Source organism: Camelus dromedarius, chromosome X (assembly GCF_036321535.1).
Source record: "Camelus dromedarius isolate mCamDro1 chromosome X, mCamDro1.pat, whole genome shotgun sequence".
Classification (NCBI taxonomy): Eukaryota; Metazoa; Chordata; class Mammalia; order Artiodactyla; family Camelidae; genus Camelus; species Camelus dromedarius.
This window is the reverse complement of record NC_087472.1, coordinates 24,008,850-24,032,188: the sequence shown is the minus strand read 5'-3', so window position 1 is coordinate 24,032,188 and position 23,339 is coordinate 24,008,850.

The following is a 23,339-nucleotide window of genomic DNA, read 5'->3' as shown; positions in this document are numbered from 1 at the left end:
GGGATGGGATCTAATAAATCTAACCTTGGTTCGAAATATGGACAGATCATGTATTATAATAGAAGAGAAAAATGCAGTTGACTCTTGAACAACACAAGTTTGAACTGTGTGGGTTCACTTATATGCAGATTTTTTAAATAGGAAATATTTGGGTACTATATGATCCACGGTTGAATTTACAGATGTGGAAATGTGGATACAGAGGAGCCACAGATAAGAAAGGCCAACTATAAGTTATATGTGGATTTTGACTGTGCAGAAGGGAGGCACTCCTACCGCCCTAGTTGCTCAAGGGTCAACTGTATATGATTTCAGATGCAGACAGGCTAGTAGATGTGGGGATTTTAGGAAGTTCTCTTCTGACTGTTCCAGTCTTTTGGTGAAGTAGAAAGCAAAGGCATCTGTTGAGAGTGAGGATGTGGAAGGTATGTAAGTTTTGAGGAGAGAAGAGAAATTGTGAAATAATACTTTAGGAATATGGGAGAATGAGTGGACAATAAAAGTGAGTTATAACTTCAGGGCAGGCATTAAGGGCCCACTTAAGGTTTGTGGCCGTATATTTGTGGGTGTGTGTTTTTCTCCATACATGTTAATCTCCATGGGTACAGGCATAGAATAGGTCAAGGATTTGGACTTAACTAAAATACTGTGAACTCACAGGCACTGCTGGTCCCCAGGAGGAAGAAAAAAATTTCTATTTCCCTCCCTGGCTGTTCTCAAGGACTGCCTAGGTGTAAACTAGGTAAACCCTAGTCTGTTAATTGGCTCAACACCCTCCATCTTCCAGAATCCTTGGAGGCCAATCTCCACAAATGTTGATGTCTCTCTCATCCACCCTGCTAGGCACAGTTGCCTGAAAGTGTTTCCTTGCTGCTGGGTGCAGAGCGTGAGAGTGGTGTATAAAATCTGGAAAATGCTGGTACAATAGAAAGCCCCTGCTTACTATTAGATCAAAATGTCATCAGCTAAATATCTAAGAAATCCAGATGCTCCATTCACTGCTATTTATGTCTGATATTTAACTCACACCTTCATGGCTCTTTAAATTGTGAGCGAGAAAGCACTTCTTTTACTATCATGTTTTGAAAGAGATATCCTGTCTGCAAAATAGCTCACTCTCCATTAGAGAAGGTCGTAATTTTTTTTCAAAGAATACATCTGTCCACTTATGACGCAGTATCCATGGTGCCAGCATATCAGGGTTAGGAGGGAGTCTAGCCATAGCTATGCACTATGTTTGGAACCAGACCTCCCTTCCAATGATTTAAGCTCCTATATTGAGTTTGGGTCGCAAGTTAAGTCTTCTTCCCTTTCTGGCTTTAGTTTTCTGACAGATTATCTTGACTGGGGTCACTTCAGTCCATCAGACATGGTTTGTGAACTTTGACATTCTCTGGGAAGGCATGGAGGGCTTTTCAATCCTCCTTTTCCTAGGAGCCTCTTAAACCCTGTGAAAACCTATGAATAAAAATAGATACTTGTGGTAGAAATTTCACTTCACCCAACAAAAGCATTACTGCTCAAGTCCTTACTGAGCCTAAAATGTCCAACTATGTCCTTAGTCCCTACAAGTATTAGATTAAAATTTATATTTATGTAACTAAAAGAGTCTAGTTTATGTTTCTCCTCAAATTAAAGGAACAACCTATGCTAGTGGTAAATTCCTATTTCTGTACCACAGCGCAGAAACTACTGTTAGTCACTACAATGGCAGCTTTCTAGATTCAAAAACTGTATGATCCAGATTCAACCAGGAACCCTGTTACATTATTATTACTCAGTAATAATAATAATAAACCCTTATATTTGTATAACACAGTATATTAGTAGTTGGCAAACATTTTAAAATACAGATTCTTTGATCTCGTCTCATACCTATTAGATCAGAATATCTGGGAATGAGTCCAAGGAATCTAATTTTATCTAGATTCCAGTCTAATTCTGATGTGCATTCATTTGAGACTCCTCTTTTTATGCTTTTCAGCATAAATTCATGTGTTTCCTTTCTCCCTCCCTTCATCCCTCTCTCCTTTCTTCCTTTTTTCTTTGTAATCCAATTCATTATATTTTAGAAACTTGACTTTTATAAAAAAAAAATCACAACACTCTTCTGAAAGGTTCAATAACATTTTAAAAATAACTTTATTGAGATATAATTCACATGGCCATTAATTTCACTTTTCATAAATAGTGATAGTGGTGATTACTTCACAAAATTATGAACTTACTAAATGTTATTGAAGTGTACACTTTAAAATAGCTAATATGGTAAATTTATCTTTTGTATATTTTACCACAATAAAAAATTGGACAAAGTATCTGAATATTTATCCAAAGAACATGTGCAAATGGCCAATAAGCACATGAAAAGATGCTCAATGTCATTAGTCAATTTTTTCTATGTCTGTGAGTCTGTCTCTGTTTTGTAAATAACTTCATTTGTGGGTTTTTTTTTTTAAGATTTCACATATAAGTGATATCATATGATATTTTTCTTTCTCTTTCTGGCTTATTTCACTTAATATGACGATCTCCAAGTCTATCCATGTTTCTGCAAATGGCATTATTTTATTCTTTTTTATGGCCAAGTAGTATTCCATTGTGTATGTGTGTGTGTGTGTGTGTGTGTGTGTGTGTGTATCACAACTTCTTTATCCAGTCATCTGTTGATGGACATTTAGGTTGCTTCACTTCCATGTCTCGGCTATTGTGAATAGTGCTGCTCTAGACATTGGGGTGCATGTATCATTTTGAATTAGAATTTCCTATAGATATATGCCCAGGAGTGAGATTGCTGGATCATATGATATCTCTATTTTTAGTTTTTTAAGGCATCTCCATACTGTTTTCCATAGTGGCTGCAGCAGACTACATTCCCACCAACAGTGTAGGAGGGTTCCCTTTTCTCCACACCCTCTCTAGTATTTATCATTTGTGGACTTTTGAATGATGGCCATTCTGACTGGTGTGAGGTGATACCTCACTGTAGTTTTGATTTGCATTTCTCTGATAATTAGTGATATTGAGCATTTTTTCATGTGCCTGTTGGCCATTTGTATGTCTTCATTGGAGAATTGCTTGTTTAGAATCTTCTGCCCATTTTTGGATTGGGTTGTTTGTTTTTTTTTGTTATTAAGTTGTATGAGCTGTTTATATATTCTGGAGATTAAGCCCTTGTCAGTCTCATCATTTGCAAATATTTTCTCCCCTTCCATAGGTTTTCTTTTTGTTTCGTTTATGGTTTCCTTTGCTCTACAGAAGTGTATAAGTTTAATTAGGTCTCATTTGTTTATTTTTGCCTTTATTTCTATTGCCTGGGTAGACTGTCCTAGGAGAACATTGCTAAGATTTATATCAGATAATGTTTTGCATATGTTTTCCTCTACTCAGGAACTTTTGTGTTTCCATACAAATTTTAAAGTAATTTTTCTAGTTCTGTGAAAAATGGTATTGGTAATTTGATGGGGGTTGCACTGAACCTGTAGATTACCTTGGGTAGGTAATTTTAACAATATTGATTTTTCTAATACAAGAACACAGTATGTTATTCCATCTGTTTGTGTTGTCTTCAGTTTCCTTCATCATCGTCTTGTAATTTTTGGAGTACAGGTCTTGCCTCCTTAGGCAGGTTTATCCCTATATATTTTATTCTTTTTGATACGATTGTAAACTGGATTATTTCCTGAATTTCTCTTTCTGATATTTCATTGTTAGTGTATAGAAATGGAACAAATTTCTGTTTATTAATTTTGTATCCTGCAACGTCACCAGATTCATTGATAAGCTCTAGTAGTTTTTTGGTAGTTTTATTTATAGAAGATCAGTAGTGGTGTCCCCTCTTTTATTCCTGATTTTGATTATTTGAATCTTTTTTTCCCTTGGTCCATCTAGCCAAAAGTGTTAATATTGTTGATCTTTTCAAAGGACCAATTTGGTTTTTTATTTTCTATATTCTTCTATTCTGTAATTTATTTTATTTCCATTTTAGATTTTATTTTTAGTTCCTTCTGCATGTATTGGATTTAGTGTGTTCTTTTTCTAAGGTGGAAGATTAGGTTATTGTTTTGAAATCTTTTAATATACAAATGACATACATAAATTCCTCTATAAGCACTACTTCATCTGCAGTTTTATACTTTATTTTTATTTGCATTTTCATTCCATTCAAAATATTTTCTAATTCCCCTAGTGTTTTATTATTTGACTCATTTAGTAAAGAGTGGTTGTTTAATTTCCACGTATTTGATGATTTCCTAAATTTCCTTGATTTTCCTTGATTCCCAATGATTTCTAGTTTCATCTGTTGTATTTCTATGATTTTAGTCCTTTTACATTTATTGATATTTGTGTTTTGACTGAAGATATCATCTATCCTGGAGGAATGTCCCATGGATATGGAAGAAAAAAATGTGTATTTTGCTGTTGTTGAGTGGAGTGTTCTGTAAATACTTGTTCGATCTAGTTGGTTTAAAGTCATGTGATTTCCTTGGTGATGCTATACCTTGTTCTATCCATTATTGAAAGTTGGAGTATTGGAGTCCCTGTCTATTATTGTTGAACTGTCCAGTTTCCCCTTCAAGTCTGTCAGTTTTGATTCATATATTTTGGTTCTCTGTTGTTAGGTGCTGGCCCCCCGCAAATACATGTCCACCCAGAACCTGTTAAAGTGATCTTATTTGGATAAAAGTAATATATTTGCTAGTGTAATTAAAGATCTCAATATGTGGTTGTCTTGAATCATCCATGTGATCCTACATACAAAGGTCAGTGTCCTTATAAGATAAAGACAGAAGAAGGTTTGTGACACATGGAGAAGAGGAGGCATTGTGACCACAGAGACAAGGATTGGAATGATGCAGCCAAGAAAACCAAGGAAAGCCGACAAACACCAGAAGCTAGAAGAAACATAGAAGGATACTTCCCAGAGCCTTGAAGAAGTGAGGACCTGCTGACATTTTGATTTTGGACTTCCATCCTTAAGAACTATAAGAAAATAGATTTCTATTGTTTTTAGGAAAAAAATTTCAGTAATTTATTAGGCATCTGCAGGAAACATATTTAGGTCAATACTTACATGTTTATATTTGTTACTAAGCTTTATTGAGATATAATATACAAAAATTACATACATGTAGTATATACATCTTGATGGGTTTGGACATATGCATACACTGGAGATAACAGTGATATCATAACCACAGTTATGGTACAAAACTTACCTATCACCTCCAGAAATTTTCTCGTGTTCTTGTGTGTGTACGGGTGTGTTTCATGTGTAGGAAGAACACTTAACATGAGATCTATCCTCTTAACATATTTTAAAGTACACAGTACTGTATTATTAACTGTGGTACTAAGTTGTTCAGCAGATCTCTGGAACTTATTCCTGTTGCATAAATGAACTTTATTCCCATTAAGCAACAATTGTCCATTTCCCCCTCCCTCTAGCCCCTGGCAACCCATTTCCTCCTTTCTCACATGTCTATTAAATTTTATTGTATCCTGGATATTGTGAATAATTTGTTGTGTGTCTTTTATTCATGTCTATCTATAAGGAGTGATGAATTTTGTTCTGATAAGCAATGAAGATACTTGTGAATCAGTTTATATCCTTTTAAATCTTTTTAAAAGCTTTCTTAGTGTGGCTCTAGAGTAGTGTTTACTGGTACCAGTTCTGTTCCTGTGTTGTGACCTTCCTGATGTTCACACTGACTGCTTTGGGTGTTAAATGAGGTCTTTCTACTTTGATTGCTGAGCTATCCGACTTCTCAGGCGTGTGTGAACAGCGGTAGTTCTTCTGTTTACTGCCTTACGTCTAGTAGTTATTCTTTACGTGATATCTGTTCTTTGCCTGACCTTGTGAAATTTCATGCTGTGGTCATTCAGCTTAGAATTTATCTAAATATGCAAGGAGACCCCAGTGCAGATTTCTAGAGTGTGTTTTCTGGGCTATACTTTTTATTTGGTCTTCTTCCCCCAATTATTTGGATGTCTCAGTCTCCCTGAATTCTGATCTCATTCTCCTCACATCAGGGAAGGCTTTCTGGATCTGGACTTTGTTACAGATATAGTTAATGTCAGTTTAGTACTTCATTACTAGTATTACGTATTTTAAAGGTGGGGTCAGGAATTTTCCTTATTCAGAGTTTGTTACCGGTACAATGGTGAATTCCAGTAGTCTCTCTGGGCCTTAGAGCCTAGCTGTCAAATTTACAAATCACAGGGTTTTCTTTCTGTTGTATCATTGACATTCCAGCATTTTAAGTCTTGAGGGGAATTCTTTTTTGCTCTTTAGTTTTACTTCTTGGTTTGCAATCCTAGGTTTATGTATCTCCATCTTTCTACTGTGCCCCTGGGTCTTTGGTGGGCCATTTCTTACACTTGGTGAACCCTGGTATATCTGAAGATCTCATATTTGATGTAATATCTCAACTTTTGATGTGTCCATATCATTAACTCAGTTTGTGCCCTGTTCACCTTTAAAATCTCTCTTAGGTCTCCTACCCTGTCACCAGCCTTTGGTATGCAGCCACTGTGCACTTAGTGAAAGTTTCATAGGAAAAGATCAGCAAATTGATGCAGATTGCCCTGTAACTAGGGCTCTGCAAGATTTCACTCCACCATTCCATCCCATGTGTGGTGGTTAAAAGTAAATGTATTGGTTGGTTTATTTTCTCTAGTCTATGGGAAGTTTGTTTTTCCTCCTGCTTTGCTCAGAGAACAAGTTCTATGTATCTTCTCTCCTAAGAAGGGCTCATGACTTTGTATAATTTAGATCATTTGGTTTTCTTTCCATCCTCAATCCACTAATGTGTTAACGTTGGGATTGTTAAAGCTTTCAGAACTTTTTCTCATTTTTAGAATGGTACAGATTTTCTCTTGTGACTTTCTAAACCATAACCGAAAGTGGAAATGTAGTGTTTATATTTTGTCTTTTAGTTTACATATTTTCCTCCACCCCATCTACCTCCCATGCAAACTTTGAAAAGGAATATGCACTAATAACTCTATGCTTTTATATGGAAGAAAAATTTTAGTGTGTTTTTTCTACAGGTAGGTCACCTCACCTGATAGGCATCATTTTAGGGAAAGCATAAAAGATTTTAGGTACACATTGAATGAAAAATAACTCTCACCTAAAGTAAAATATTGCCATTCAAACTGAGGTAATAAGCAAAAAATTATTAGTGCCGAGAATAAATACCCAAAGTCTGGTATTTATCATTGGTTCCCTTTAATTTCTGAACTGACAAATGATAATTGCTCAGGCAATTAAAATAATTAGGAAAATGTTGAGGCACAAAAGGTGAAGCCTTTTAGAAGCGCAATTTAAATGCATAAGGAGAGATTCAGATATGTTTGCTGCATGTTATCCTAGAGCAGACTGATTGCCAGGTGCTTTTTAGTGGGTTGACGATTGATAGGTCACATGCCATCTGAGTTCTGTCTGGAATAAGGCCCACTGGAAGCACATTTACCTCAGAAGGTAGGTCTAGTTTTAAAGAAGGCTTCTGGGGATCTTGGGATTTATATCCTGTTAAATGTCTTGGTAATAAACCATGGTTTTCAGAATGCACATTTGTTCAACATCTTGTAAATTTGTAATATGTTTTTTTCTGGAATATACTATTTTGGACTATGTTTAAATGAGAGTAAGAAAAATATGAGTAAGATCATTGGATGATCTTACCAATTTAGAATGCTTATTCATTTTGTGAGCTGTGGGAGGAGGGCAGTCTGAAGCAGTCTGTGGAAAGAATTACAAGATTGGCAGTGGCTTTGTGAGAGAAATGACAGTTTCTGTGAAGAATAGAATAATCCTAGGTAAGGTTGGCCAACCTTAATTTAGCGAGAAAACATGTTAAAATCAATCAAAGGCAGCATTAACTGTGAGAACCACTTTGGTGTTGGTGTGTACAGCACACAAGCTATTCCATATTCTGATGGGATAGTGACAACTGGGATTGGTGTCAGAGATTGATGATACCAATTTCTAAGGAGAGTGTTTCAGAAGTAAATAGGTGGTATTTTATTACAATTTTGTAAACTTTGTTCTGTTAGGAGTGACTTATTCAGTCCAGGTATACTTTCTACTAAATTATTTTTTCAGAATATTGCAGTAGACTACTGATAATTTTATGCACAAATACCAAATTATTTATCTCAGGTGACACTCCTATGACACTCCCTTGATTTAACTAATTTAAAGGTGTATTCCCTCTAAATTAAAATTGGCCTTTATTACATAGAAATTTTTTCTTCCTCACATAAACTTGTTTATCTTAATAAATTCCTGTCATGCAGGACATGAAATATTTTTGTGCATAGTACCTATTTATCTACTGTTCATGCACAGATGAAGTTAAGCAAGTTCTATTCATAATAAAATTTAGAAGATGATAGGGTCTGAAAGAAGACTATTTAGTAAATTTGGACAAGAGAATTTCACTAAAAATGATGCTAGCTGATACTAGGGTCAGCCACAGTCATTTGGGTGAGATTCTTGAATGTGATACGCTGAGAAGATTAATTCAAAATAAATTAAAATACCATTCTACTTTCCATTCCTTAAACATGATAAATGATATTAAATAACATTAAGTAATGATGAAAAAATAACTCTCCTAAATATTTAGACAAAATGTTAAGAATAATACAACTGAATCAACAGTATTCATTGATTGCTCACTTTATGCTGATTATGTTATTAAGCATAAACATTTATTGAATGCCTACTCTGCAGTTCATACTGAAAATTATAGAGAACACTTAAATAGGCATTATGGACGAAGTGGGTTGTCTGTAAATAAACAGAAGGTGTGATCCTTCCTCAAGAAGTGAGTGCAAACAAAGTATAAAAATCAGATGAGCATTCACACAAAGCAAAGGAGTGATCTGAATAGGAGAAGCTTAAACAGAGAAGATGGCAGCTTGGTTGGCCTGTAAGTTACAACTGCTACAGCCTCAGCAGGTATGTTCTGTAAATGGAATGGTTTTGAAGCAGTACCAGAATGATGTCTTTTCAATAAGTCAATTAACTTGTTTTTACATAATCCAAGTAGAAATACTCTTTCAGGCACATGAATGAATTTTCAGCATACCTTCTTATGAGATGTTTATGAATTCTTTCTGTTTTAGATTTTTCCTTTGTTCTGTGAAATGTATCACTTTCTGACTCAAAGGCCAAAGTGGACCACTAGTGGTTATCCCAAGGGAAGAAAGAACGTTAAACATAGCTTGGTATCATTTAGCCTCTTCTTACTCAAAACTGAGGGCCTGGAACAAGGATTGTTACACTGTGAATACATGAATATTGGAAACCATATCATGGTGCTATATCCTCAACAATCCTTCCTAACCATACCTGCTAGCCTTCTTGCAGATGCAAGTCTTTGAATATTTTTAAATCCTGGCTACAATTTGCATTGCTTTGGGACCAGAGGTATGGAAATTCTAAGTTAGAATATGGTGGGAAAAAGTCTGTAATTTGTGATATTTGGGGAAAGCAAACCTTCTCAAATGTCTTTGGCAGCAAAAGTCCCTCTAACCAGTGATGTTTCTGTTCCAAATGGGGATTTATATAGATCTTGGTTTTGTATCAACTTTGCTATGAAATAGACTTTGTTCATCTGATAAAATTTTCTGATTATCTTTGTTGGAGCTAAGGAAGAATGTGGTATCATTTTGGAAGCAAGGAATAACATGTAGCAAGACCGTAAATTATTTATCCATTTACAGATCAGTTTCAAAAGCAACATGTTAATTTAAATCTCCTTTTGAGCCTAATCATAGGACTTTTCTATGAAAGTAGTTGTTTTAGCTTAGCTCCCCTGGGTTAATTATAAAGGTGTTTTTGACGTTTAAACCTGCTTATGTGTTTTAAATATATTTTTATTAGTATAAAGCCCTTGATACCTTATAAACAAAGCACAACCTGCAAGCTGAGTACATAATAAACATATATAATTGAAGTGTAAACAGAAGACACTTGACATATTTTCTAATTGTTCTTCCCTGCTGTGATCCCTGTGCCACACAAAAATCTGTGTTAGGAACAGTAATCGATGTTTTATGTCATTCAGAGATGTAAATAAAGCATGATGGCATTCTGGAATATATCTAGGTTAGGATTTCTTTTCAAACCATTTTTTAAATAGAAACCCTTTGAAGTAAGGAGTTTTTCCAGGGTCAAATACAAGGACATTGGCCAGGTGCTTCAGTGAATAATTTGTTCACAATCTGTTCTTCCACAGTGGACCTTTTAGGTTGGTTTAAATGACTGTACAATGACTATCCAATATGAAGGTTTAAAAAGTGTCTGTAATATATCTCTCCTTTTAAACTACAGTAGGCAGTGTGATAAAATCTGAGAATCGAGACTACTATACAGAGGTTGCATGTTTGGCTTCTGGTGAAGGTGTTAGCCACTTTGCAGAGAGAGAAGAATTAAGCCTCAGCTGGGGAAATGGTTTACACCCAGGTATTAGGTATAGTCTTTGTTAACCCTGAGAGGTAAGAAAGTTCTAATGAGGTTTAATTGGGTACACTTATGATAACCTTCACTCATAAAATTAATGCACACAGAACTAGGAATCTACCTATTTTAAATATATAATATCATATGTATAATTACATATGTAGTATAACTTTTTCTCATTCATTCACTTGCAATCTATGTTTAAATTTGTTTTTATACGTGTATGTATGTGTTTATATATGTGTGCGTGCATAAATAAATCTTTTCAAGGATAATACAGATGTTTTGATATAGCAGCACCATGAGATTTTAACAATCATTTAAAAGGAGAAATTATGTTGTTTATTTAATATGAATTTATTAGTTTGATTAATTGATGTTTCCTCTGCTAGATAATATATTTGTCATGAGATATAAGTCCAGGAGTTTTTTTTTAAAATATTCCATTAGTAGTCCTATGAGAACAAGGGTGGTGCTGTTAACTACCTTCTTTTAAAAACTCATCAATTTTGGTTTGGTATAGTTCTCTGTAGGTTCTTCTCTTAACTCTCTGTCTTTTTGTTTTAATGTTCTTCATAGATAACTGTTTCTTTATATACCTCACAAGGTTTTTCACCCCAGGCCTCTACCCATAACTGTCATGTACTCTGACCTTTTTACCTTCGTGCTCTGTCTATTCTAGTGAACTCAACTCTTCCCCTTATTTAGTGACTCATATGTCTAAATATCACTCTTGCACTTAATTTTAGACATACATTTTAGACTGATTTCTATTTTATGACTTTTATAGATAAATTTGTGGAGTTCAAACTCAATGTGTATAAAGTCTAATACATTATTATTTCTTCTCCAAACCTCTGTTCTTATTCTCATGCATTCTCCCTGTTATAATTTCACCATCTGTCCAGTAACCGCACATTAAAATTGTAGTCTTCCTTAATTCCATTTTCTCATCTCTCCTCCCTTCAATCATTCACAAAATTAACCTGCTTTTCCCTTGCAATATTTTATCCATCTCCTCTTTTATATTCTAATTAGTATATCATCTGGGTTCTGGTTCTCATTTTTCCCCCATCCATTCACTTTACACCTATGCCTGGAAATTTTTTTTAATGAAATACAGCCAGTTTTATTCAAATTCTCCAAAATAAAGTCAGTATGTTAATTGTTTCTAAAATGTTTCACGTTTGTATAATGGCCATTACAAAGTATTGCATATAGTTCCCTGTGCTATACAGTAGGAACTTATTGTTAATCTATTATATATATATAGTAGTTAGTATCTGCAAATCCCTAAATCCCAATTTATCCCTCACCACCCTTTTCCCTCCTGGTAGGCACAAGTTTGTTTTCTATGTCTGTGAGTCTGTCTCTGTTTTGTAAATAATTTCATTTGTGTCCTTTTTTTCTAGGTTCCACATATAAGTGTTATCATATGGTATTTTCCTTTCTCTTTCTGACTTACTTCACTTAGAATTACAATCTCCAGGTCCATCCATGTTGCTACAAATGGCATTATTTTATTCTTTTTTATAGCTGAGTAGGATTCCATTGTACAAATATACCACAACTTCTTTATCCAGTCATCTGTCGATGGACATTTAGGTTGTTCCACATCTTTGCTGTTGTAAATAGTGCTGCTATGACCTTCGGGGTGCATTTATCTTTTTGCATTAAGGTTCCCTTTGGATATATGCCCAGGAGTGGGATTGCTGGATCATATGATAAGTCTATTTTTAGTTTTTGAGGAATCTCCGTACCGTTTTTCATAACAGCTGCAACCAAACTACATTCCCACCAACAGTGTTGGAGGGTTCCCTTTTCTCCACAGCCTCTCCAGCATTTATGGTTTGCAGACTTTTGAATGACGGCCATTCTGCCAGGTGTGAGATGAGATACCTCTTTGTAGTTTTGATTTGTATTTCTCTGATAATTAGTAATATTGAGCATTTTTTCATGTGCCTATGGAACACTTGTATCTCTTCCTTTGAGAATTGCTTGTTTAGATCTTTTGCCCATTTTTGGATGGGGTTTGTTTCTTTCTTGTTAAGTCATGTGAGCTGTTTAATTAATGCTTGTGTTTTCTTTGGGTATATGCCTGGGGTGGAGATTAGCTTTTCCACTCAGCATAATTCCCTTTCAAATCCATCAAGGTTGTCTCATGTATCAATAGTTACTCCTCTGTTGCTGAGTACTATTTCTTGGTACAAATAAGCCACAGTATGTTCTAACACTGTCCTGTTGAAAGAAATTGGGTTGTTTTAAGTTTCTAGCTATTACACATTTAGTATAAAAATTTCTGTACCAGTTTTTGTGTGAACACATAAACTTTTCTTTCTTTAGAATAAATGCCCGAGTCCAGTTGTTGGGATGTGGTATGCACACTTGGTTTTGTAAGAAACTGCTGTACTTCTTTCCAGAATGGCTTTAGTACTTTATATTGCCACAAATGATGTATTATTGAACAAATTTATTTGCATGCTTGAAGCCTTTGGTGTTTTCAGTATTTTTAAATTTTTATCATTCTGATAGGTGTATATTCATATCTTATTATGCCTTTAGTTTTCATTTTCTTAATGGTTAATGATTGTGAACATATTTTTTGTGTGCATAATTGCCATCTGTGTATCTTCGGTGAAATGTCTGTTCACGTCTTTTATTTATTTTCAAATTGAGTTGTTTCAGCTTTTACTGTTGAGTGTTGAGAATTCTTTATGTATTTTGTGTCTAGAGCTTTGTCAGATATGAAGTTTGTAAATATTTTCTCCAAGTCATAGCTTTTCATCATCTTCACAGGATCTTTTGCATAACATTTAAACAAAGTTGTGATGTCCATTTTATCAACTCTTACTTTTATGGATCTTGTCCTTGGTGTCTAGTCTAAGAATACTTTGCTCAGCCCTAAATCCTTAAATCTTTCCTCTATTTTTTTCCCTAAAAGTTTTATAGTTTTACATTTTTTACAATAAAGTCCATGATCTACTTTGAATTTTTTTGTATGAAGATATGAGGTTTTAGGTAAAATTGGTTTTCTTCAGCTATAGATGTCCAAATGCTCCAGCACCATCTGTTGAACATTCTTTTTCTTCTTTCTCAAGTTACTTCTGTAACTTTGTAAAAAATAAATTGAATATATTTGTGTTGATCTATTTTTGGGTTCTCTATTCTGTTACATTGATCTATATATCTATCTCTTTACCAGTATGACGCTCTTATGATTATGGTCATTATGGAAAGTTTTACATTGGTAAGAGTGATTTCTTCTACTTCATCTATATAGAAATTGTTTTAGATACTGTAAGTCCTTTGCCTTTCCATATGCAGTTTATTTCTTTTTCTTTTTTTTAATTTTTATTTTAATTTTTTTATTCAAGTATAGTCGGTTTGCAATGTTGCATCAATTTCTGGTATAGAGCATAATGTTTCACTCATCCGTGTATATAGATACATTCCTTTTCATCTATTTTATATATAGTAGTTAATATCTGCAAATCTTGAAATCCCAATTTATTCCTTCCCAACTGCTTCACCCACTGGTAACCATAAGTTTGTTTTCTATATCTCTGAGTCTGTCTGTGTTTTGTAAATACATTCATTTGTGTCTTTTTTTTTGTTTTAGATTCCATATATAAGTAATATCATATGGCATTTTTCTTTCTCTTTCTGGCTTACTTCACTTAGAATGACAATCTCTAGGTTCACCCGTGTTGCTGCAAATAGCATTATTTTATTCTTTTCAGTGGCTGAGTAGGATTCCATTGTATAAATATACCACAACTTCTTTATCCAGTTATCTATCAATGGACATTTAGGTTGTTCCCATGTCTTGGCTTTTGTAAACAGAGCTGCTATGAACACTGGGGTGCATGTATCTTTTTGAATTAGAGTTCCCTCTGGATATATGCCTAGGAGTGGGATTACTGGATCATATGGTAACTCTATTTTAGTCTTTTGAGGAATCTCCATACTGTTTTCCGTAATGGCTGCAGCAGACTACATTCCTACGAACAGTGTAGGAGAGTTTCCTTTTCTCCACACCCTCTTGAGGATTTATTGTTTGCGGGCTTTTGAATGATGGCCATTCTGACTGGTGTGAGGTGATACCTTATTGTAGTTTTGATTTGCGTTTCTCTTATAATTAGCCATGTTGAGCATTTTTTCATGTGCCTATTGGCCATTTGTATGTCTTCATTGGAGAACTGCTTGTTTAGATCTGCCCAGTTTTGGATTGGGTTGTTTGTTTTTTTGTTATTAAGTTGTATGAGCTGTTTATATATTCTGGAAATTAAGCCCTTGACAGGTGCATCATTTGCAATCATTTCTCCCATTCAGTAGGTTGTCCTTTTGTTTTGTTTATGGTTTCCTTTGCTCTCCAAAAGTGTGTAAGTTTAATTAGATCCCATTTGTTTTTTGCTTTTATTTTTATTGCCTGGGTAGACTGCCCTAAGAGAACATTGCTAAGATTTATGTCAGAAAACATTTTGCCTATGTTTTCTTCTAGAAGTTTTATATTATCTTCTCTTATATTTAAGACTTTAAGCCATTTTGAGTTTATTTTCGTGTTTGGTGAGAGGGAGTGTTCTAACTTCATTGATTTACATGCAACTGTACAACTTTTCCAACGCCACTTGGTGTAGAGGGTGTCTTTTCCCCATTATATATTCTTGCCTCCTTTGTTGAAGATTAATTCACCAAAAGTCTGTGGGTTTATTTCTTGGCTCTCTATTCTCTTCTGTTAATCCATATGTCTGTTATTGTGTCAAAACCACAGTGTTTTGATTACTGTAGCTCTGTAGTGTTGTCTGACGTCTGGGAGGGTTATTTCTCTAGCTTTGTTCTTTTTCTTCAGTATTGCTTTGGCAATTCTGGGTCTTTTGTGATTCCATATAAATTTTAGGCTTATTTGTTCCACTTCTGTGAAAAATGTCCTGGGTAGTTTAATAGAGATTGCATTAAATCTGTAGATTACTTTGGGTAGTATGGCCATTTTAGCAATATCAATTCTTCCTAGGAAATTATCGTGAACAAGATGTTCATATCAATTATTTCTCTTGTCATCTGTTACTATTACAACATATTAACTGCATGGTTACACTGCTGTTCATAAGAGTGTGTATGTGGCTATGGTTATGAAGAATAGTAATGAAATGCAAAAAAAATATTACTGATGTTGCTTTCATATCGCTTTGTATTACTAAACACCTTGGGAGTACATTCTTTGTACTTTACTGGCTTATCCCTCTCATTTTAGAATCCTAAAATGTTAGTTAACTAACACTATATTTTTTAAAAAGTCTTTTTTACATTCTTGCTACTTATTTAGAAAGTTACACAAAATAAGTCATCTAGCACTTCTGATTCATCAGACTAATTTTATAAAAAATCACCGAATATCATGTTTTCAATAACGGACCAAATAATTATTCTGCAGTATCAGATAAATCTTATTCACAATTGCTATTATACAAAGATTGTAGCAGAAATGTTTGTGCTCAGATATAATAATAATCATTGTCCATTAATTCTATAAACCCTTGTTGAGGAACTAATATATTCCAGGCCTAAGCTAAGAGTACAAAGATGACAAAGACACCGAGGATGATGTGTAAGTGAGCAATTCTAACATTTTAAATTGAAATCTTCCCTGTAATAGAAATTCCGTTAATAGACAACGCTGTCTTAATAGTTCTGCCTTTTTCAAGTATTCTGAGAAAGCTCTTGTTCGGGATGGGGGGAGGACCCAACCATAATAACAGTTTTGAATTTGACCTGTGCATTCTGCAACACAGTTTTTGTGATATGATAGTGTAGTGTTTGAAATGAAAATTTTACTGAGCCATGAGCAAAAATGTTTCTTTGTTGGCTAGGTCGGTTTTTGTTGGATTTTCTGCTTATTTGATTTTAGTGAAGGAGTTGATGTATCAACAATATTAAAGACATCTTTGAAAAGGAAAAATTCCATAATTATATAATCCTCACAGAGCAGCTATTTTTATTCTCGCCTATTTCTTTCTTGTCCTTATCCAGTTGCACACATGTTTTCATATAATTGCAGTTTGTTGTACATACTGTTCTATTTTTCCCTTTGCATTTAAAGTGGTATAACTCTTAACCACATTTCTTATAAAATACACATTTTTAATAGCTGCATAAGAATCTAGTATTCATGCAGTCTTTTTTTTTGTATAAAAGATGAAATTGTGGATTTAATATTTTTCCTCTCAGGAAACTGATTTTGATTCAGATTTCACAAGTCATTTTGCTTGGCTATGCCTCACTTTGATTGGTATACCACAACTTGATGAGATCAAGGCCGAGTCTATATAGATAAATGATCTCAATACCTGAAAGAATCTTGAGAGAAAATATTCACATTGGAGAGTCACTTTAGAGAAATTTGAAGATGGAATTTAAAGGTAATTTGCATAGAGGCCCTGTTCCCTGCTTCCTACTACAGTGTGATTCTATAGTTTTAGGTATTTTCTGGTATATCTTTTTGTACTTTATCATATAGCACCTCTTGTATCACATTATTGCTGTATAAATTAGATGCTTATCACTTTAATTGAATATTATTCAAAATAGGTCCCTAATCCAAGAGCAATAAATCATACATTTCCTGGCTATTAGAACCATGAGATACAGAAATAATGTTAGTTACCAAGGGTAGTAAAAATTTGGTCTCTATTCTATTTTCCTTGTTGATTTTTGATAAAAGAAATAAAATATTATTGAGCCTCATGCTGATGCAGTTAAACTATTAACTCAGTGACTTGTCTCATTTCAATTAAATGGTTTCATTCACCTGGAAGTAAGAAATAACTTGTCTACTCCTGTACCTGTCAGTTTTAAGGTTTTCAACATCTGATTGAAGTTTTTGTTGAGTTGTTTTCTGACCTTCCCACTTACTCCTTGAATACCATACTGGGAGCTGTCTTGGTGAACTCTCTTCTTCTTTTCTTTAAAGAAGAATGAAAATTATGGAAGGGACTTGGATTTTAATGAAAGAATGCATTTGCTTCTCTCAGATATACCATTCCAGAGGGATTAATTAGTAGAACTCTGATTAAAAATGTGTCAAAGTACCTGCTCCCAAGGAACAGTGTTCCCAGCTGAGACAGCCTTGCAGTAGATAGAAGAGAACTTATAACCTTGCACTTGGAGCTTTTTATTTATTTCATCTGAGAGTTAACATAATTCATTTTAATATGGATTTGAACAAATGTAAACATGGAGACATTTAGTGCTATTTATTCAACCTAAACTTAATATGTGTGTATGTTGTGTTATTGCCATGTGGGCTCCCATACCAAGACTGCCAACATTAACCCTGTGTTCGTACTGCATGGAGAGAGCTCTTTATCTTTGCTAGCTAAAACCTTAATTTTGTTTATCCAGGAGCCTTTTTGGTATTAAATCTTTGACCAGGTGGGAAATGCTGTCTGCTTAATTTAATGGAATGCTTTTCTCATCTCCAGAAATACTGTTAGAGTCATTGATGGCTGTTCCTTACTTACTTAGTTTCAACAATGGAACACAACTTTTTTTTTTCAGTTGTGTACATTTAAAGTGAAGATAAAAGGAAATGAAGAATAACAGAAAAATTATGAGAGGGGGACCAGAGTATACTACAGGCTAAAACAAGTGGGGAACTGTGGTTAGGATAGGTATTTGTTCCATTATTTTGATATCTATGATTTGTTCTACCAAATAAGATCGACTGCTAGCATATTAGTAATATCAAGTTTTAACTAAATTGAAAAATTTTGATTTGTCTCACAAATGAAGACTAATTGCCACAGTCTTATTTGTGTTTATTAAGAGTCTCTGTGCATATACGTTATTGTATTTGGCATATTAAAATATTAAATTTAAAAGAATGTTCCTTGCCCTTAGAGACATTCTAATATAATCATAAACCTTCTTATTCTAAATTGTTTCTATATGATGCCAAAGGATTAAAATGTATACTTTGCCCTCAGGACAACTGATTTCTAAGCTAACTGTTGAACTAAACTGAACCATGAGTTAAACACCATATAAAGTCATACATATTTACTGAATTCTGGTTACTCAATCAATCCATTATAGGTTATCTGTCTATATCATATATTTATATATATATGAAGCCATGCAGCATAGCCATTTTTAATAGTTTATAGTGAAAAGGATTTTAAAATGAAAGTAATGTACTTTGTAAGTTTAGAACTGAAACAAAATTGTAACTTTTATATGTCTTATATATACTTCAAGTAAAATTAGATATAAATTGAGAAATCATTAGGGTCAACCCTTGTTGGGTTTTTCCAGTGTATCTATAACTTCCTCCTTTGACCTTATAAATCACTTTACCTTTACCTCTTTTATAGGTTTATTATCACTTTCTATTGCATATTCATTAACTCTTCTTCTCTTACTATTTTCTATTCGATGGTAAGCTCCTGTCTGTCTGTATCTCCTAGGAAATAGTGCAGTGTTTTGTATCTATTTGTAACTGACTCAATAGAAAATATACCCATACTATATATACATTGTATATAATATATATATTTATAATATATAATATATGTAAGTATATGTTCTATAATAATAAGAAAAGAAGTGTGTGAGATCCATATATCTCTCACACAGACTTCATTTCTTTTCTGGGAACCTCATTTTTGCTCTCAGGACCTTCAACTGATGGGATGAGACTCACCAGTATTATGAAGGGTAATCTCTTTTACTTAAACTCAACTGATTGTAGATGTTAACCAGATTTATAAAATACTTTCCCAGCAACCCTTAGATCAATGGGTATCATAATCCCCATTTTACATAAGATAAACTCAGGCACAAGGAAGTTGTATAATTAATTGGTGGCAGTTTAGTTTTATTCCCAAGTCTCTCTTACTCCAAACCTTGTAATATTTTCACTGGCTGCTGTTTGAAAATGTTTATTTTTTTCCAAAGTTTTATCTGTATGATAAAGCAATAAACAATTAATTCACAAAAAGATACTGTACAAGTAGAAAGGGGGAATTCCCAGATGCTATCCCGTAACCTCTAAAGATTCTCAAGTCCATGGGCCCATCCATTAGACAGGTAGGGCATTGTCAGACAGTGTGTTCTCTATCTCTATTCTTCCTGCCATTAAACATGTGTAGCTTTTGTATCTTCATGAAAATGTGAAATACACAGAAGTAATGACATAGTCCCTGTATTTGAGGCTGTAATCTAGTCGGTGAGAAGACTTAAGGAGCATACAGAAAAAAATGGAAAAGGATAGTAGAGAAAGGAAAGGAATTAAGTAATATTTCTCGGAAGAGATGAGGCTTGAGCTTGGTATTTAGGGGTTGAGGCAGGGTACAACACACCTCGAAATATGTATGCCGGCATACCTCAGAGATAGTATTCCAGACCACCACAATAAAGGGAATATTGCAATAAAGTCACACGAATTTTCTGGTTTCTCAATGCATAGGAAAATTATGTTTATACTATACTGTAGTCTCTTAAGTGTGCAATAGTATTTTGTCTAAAAAAACCAATGTACATACCTTAATGAAAAAATACTTTTTTGCTAAAAAAAAAAATGCCTCCAGCAAGTCATAATCTTTGCCATTGGTGGGTCTTGCTTCGGTGTTGATGGCTGCTGAATGATCAAGGTGATGGTTGCTGAAGGTTGGAATGGCTGTGGCAGTTTATACATCAGTTGGCTTTTCCTTTCTCAAAAACATCTTTCTCTAGGATGCAGTGCTGTTTGCTAGCATTTTTTGTACAGTATAACTTTTTTTAAAGTAGTCAGTCCTCTTAATCCTTGCCGCTCCTTTATCCTTTATCAACTATGTTTATGTAATATTCTAAGTCCTTTGTTGTCATTTCAAAAATCTTCACAGGGTCTTCACCAGACGTAGATTCTACCTCAAAAAACCACTTTTTTGCTCATCCATATGAAGCAACTCCTCGCATCAGTTCGTTTTTTCATGAGATTGAAGCAGTTCAGTCACATGTTCAGGCTCCACTTCTAATTCTAGTTTTCTTGCTGTTTCCACCACACCTGCAGTGATTTCCTCCACTGAAGTCTTGAACCCCTCAACATCATCCACGAGGGTAGGAGTCAACTTCTTCCAAATTCCTGTGAATGTTGATATTTTGACCTCTTCCCATGAATCGTGACTGTTCTTAATGACATCTAGAATGGCGAGTCCTTTCCAGAAGGTTTTCATTTGACTTTTCCCACATCCATCAGGGAATTATATCTATGGCAGCTGTAGCCTTATAAAATGTATTTCTTAAATAATAAGACTTCAAAGTTGAAATGATTTCTTGATCCGTGGGCTGCAGGATGGATGTTGTGTTAGCTGGCATGAACACAGCATTAATCTTATTGTACATCTCCTTTAGAGCTCTTGGGTGACCGGGTAAATTGTCAGTGAGCAGTAATATATTTTAAAAAAATTTTATAGTTTTAAAGGTAACTTTCCATTTACAGTTGTTACAAAACATTGGTTATATTCCTTTTATTATTCAGTACATCCTTGAGCCTATCTTACATGCAGTAGTTTATACCTCCCACTCTCCCACCCCTATATTGCCCCTCCTCCTCCACTGGTAACCACTGGTTTGTTCTTTACATCTGTGAGTCTGCTTTTTTATATTATATTCACTAGTTTGTTATATTTTTAGATTCTATATATAAGTGATATCATACAGCATTTATCTTTCTCTGACTTATTTCACTTAGCATAATACCCTCCAGGTCTATGCATGTTGTAGCATATGGCAAAATTTTGTTCTTTTTATGGCTGAGTAGTATTCCATTGTATATATACACCACATCTTTTTTATCCATTTATCCGTTGGTTAGTATTTAGATTGTTTCCATGTTTTTGCAATCATAAATATTGCTGCTATCAATATTGAGGTGCATGTATCTTGTCAAATTTTTGGTTTTTTGGATATATACCCAGGAGTGGAGTTGCTGGGTCATAATGATAATTCGACTTATAGGTTTTTTTTTTTTTTTTTTTTTTGAGAAACTTCCATACTGTTTTCCACAGTGGCTGCATCAGTTTACATTCCCACTAACAGTGTACAAGGATCCCTTTTTCTCCACATCCTCGCCAACATTTGATACTTGTAGAGATTTAGGTGATAGCCATTCTGACAAGTGCGAGGTGATATCTCATTGTGGTTTTGACTTGCTCAATATCACTCACTAATCATCAGGGAGATGCATCTTTTTATGTGCCTGTTAGCCATCTGCATTTCTTCTTTGGAAAAAAATGTCTATTCAGTTCCTCTTCCCATTTTTGAATCGAGTTGTGTGTTTTTTGATATTGACTTGTATGAGCTATTTATATATGTTGGATATTAATCCCTTATCTGTCTGATCATTTGCAAATATTTTGTCCCATTCAGTAGGCTGTCTTTTCATTTTGTTGATGGTTTCCTTTGCTGTACAAAAGCTTTTAAGTTGAATTAGGTTCCATTTGTTTATTTTTGCTTTTATTTCCTTTACTTTAGGAGACAGATCCAAAAAATATTGCTTCAATTTACATCAAAAGGTGTTCTCCCTATGTTTTCCTCTAGGAGTTTTACAGTATCCAGTCTTACATTTAGCTATTTGATCCATTATGAGTTTATTTTTGTATATGATGTTGGAGAAAGTTCTAATTTCATTCTTTTATATGTAACTCTCCAGTTTTCCCAGCACTACTTTTTGGAGGGATTTTCTTTTATCTACTATATATTCTTGCTCCCTTTGCTGTAGATTAATTGACCAAAATATGTGGGCTTATTTGTGAGTTTTCTATCCTTTTCCACTGATCTATGTGTCTGTTTTTGTGCCACTACCATACTGTTCTGATTAGTGTAGTTATGTAGTATAGATAAAAGGTAGAAGGCTCAAATCAAAAAATCAGAAATGAAAAAGGAGAAGTCACAGTTGACACCACAGAAATACAAAAGATCATTAAGGGACTACTATGAAAAACTGTACACCAATAAAATGGACGATCTAGAAGAAATGTACAAATTCTTAGAAAGGTACAGTCTCCCAAGACAGAACCAGGAAGAAATGGAAAATATGAACAGACCAAGTACTAGTACTTAAATTGAATCAGTAATTTTAAAACTCCCCCAAAGTAAAAGCTAAGGATCAAATGGCTTCAGAGGTGAATTCTACCAAACATTTAGAGAGAGTTAACACCTATCCTTCTGAAACTATTCCAGAAAATTGCAGAGGAAGGAAGACTTCCAAACTCATTCTATGAGGCTACCATAACCCTAATACTAAAACCAGACAAAGATGTCTTAAAAAAAATTACATTCCAATATCACTGATGAACATACATGCAAAAAGTCTCATCAAAATACTAGCAAAATCAAATCCAGTAACACATTAAAAGGATTATATACCACTATCAAATGTCAGTTATCTCAGAGGTGCAAAGATTTTTCAACACCTGCAAATCAGTTGATATACCACATTAACAACTGAAGGAAAAAAAATGATCATTTCAATAGGGGCAAAAAAAGGTATTAAGAAAATTCAGTGTCCATTAATGATCAAAACTCTCCAGAAAGTAGGCATAGGGCGAACATGCCTCAATAAAATAAAGGCCATATATGACAAACCCACAGAAACATCATACACAATGGTGAAAAGTTGAAAGCATTCTCTCTAAGATCAGGAACAAGACAAGGATGTTCACTCTTGTCACTTTTATTCAACATAGTTTTGGAAGTCTTAGCCACAGCAATCAGAGAAAAAAACAAATAAAAGTAATCAAAATTTTAAAGGAAGAAGTAAAATTGTCACTGCAGATGACATACTACTATACATAGAGAATCCTAAAGATACCACTGGAAAACTACT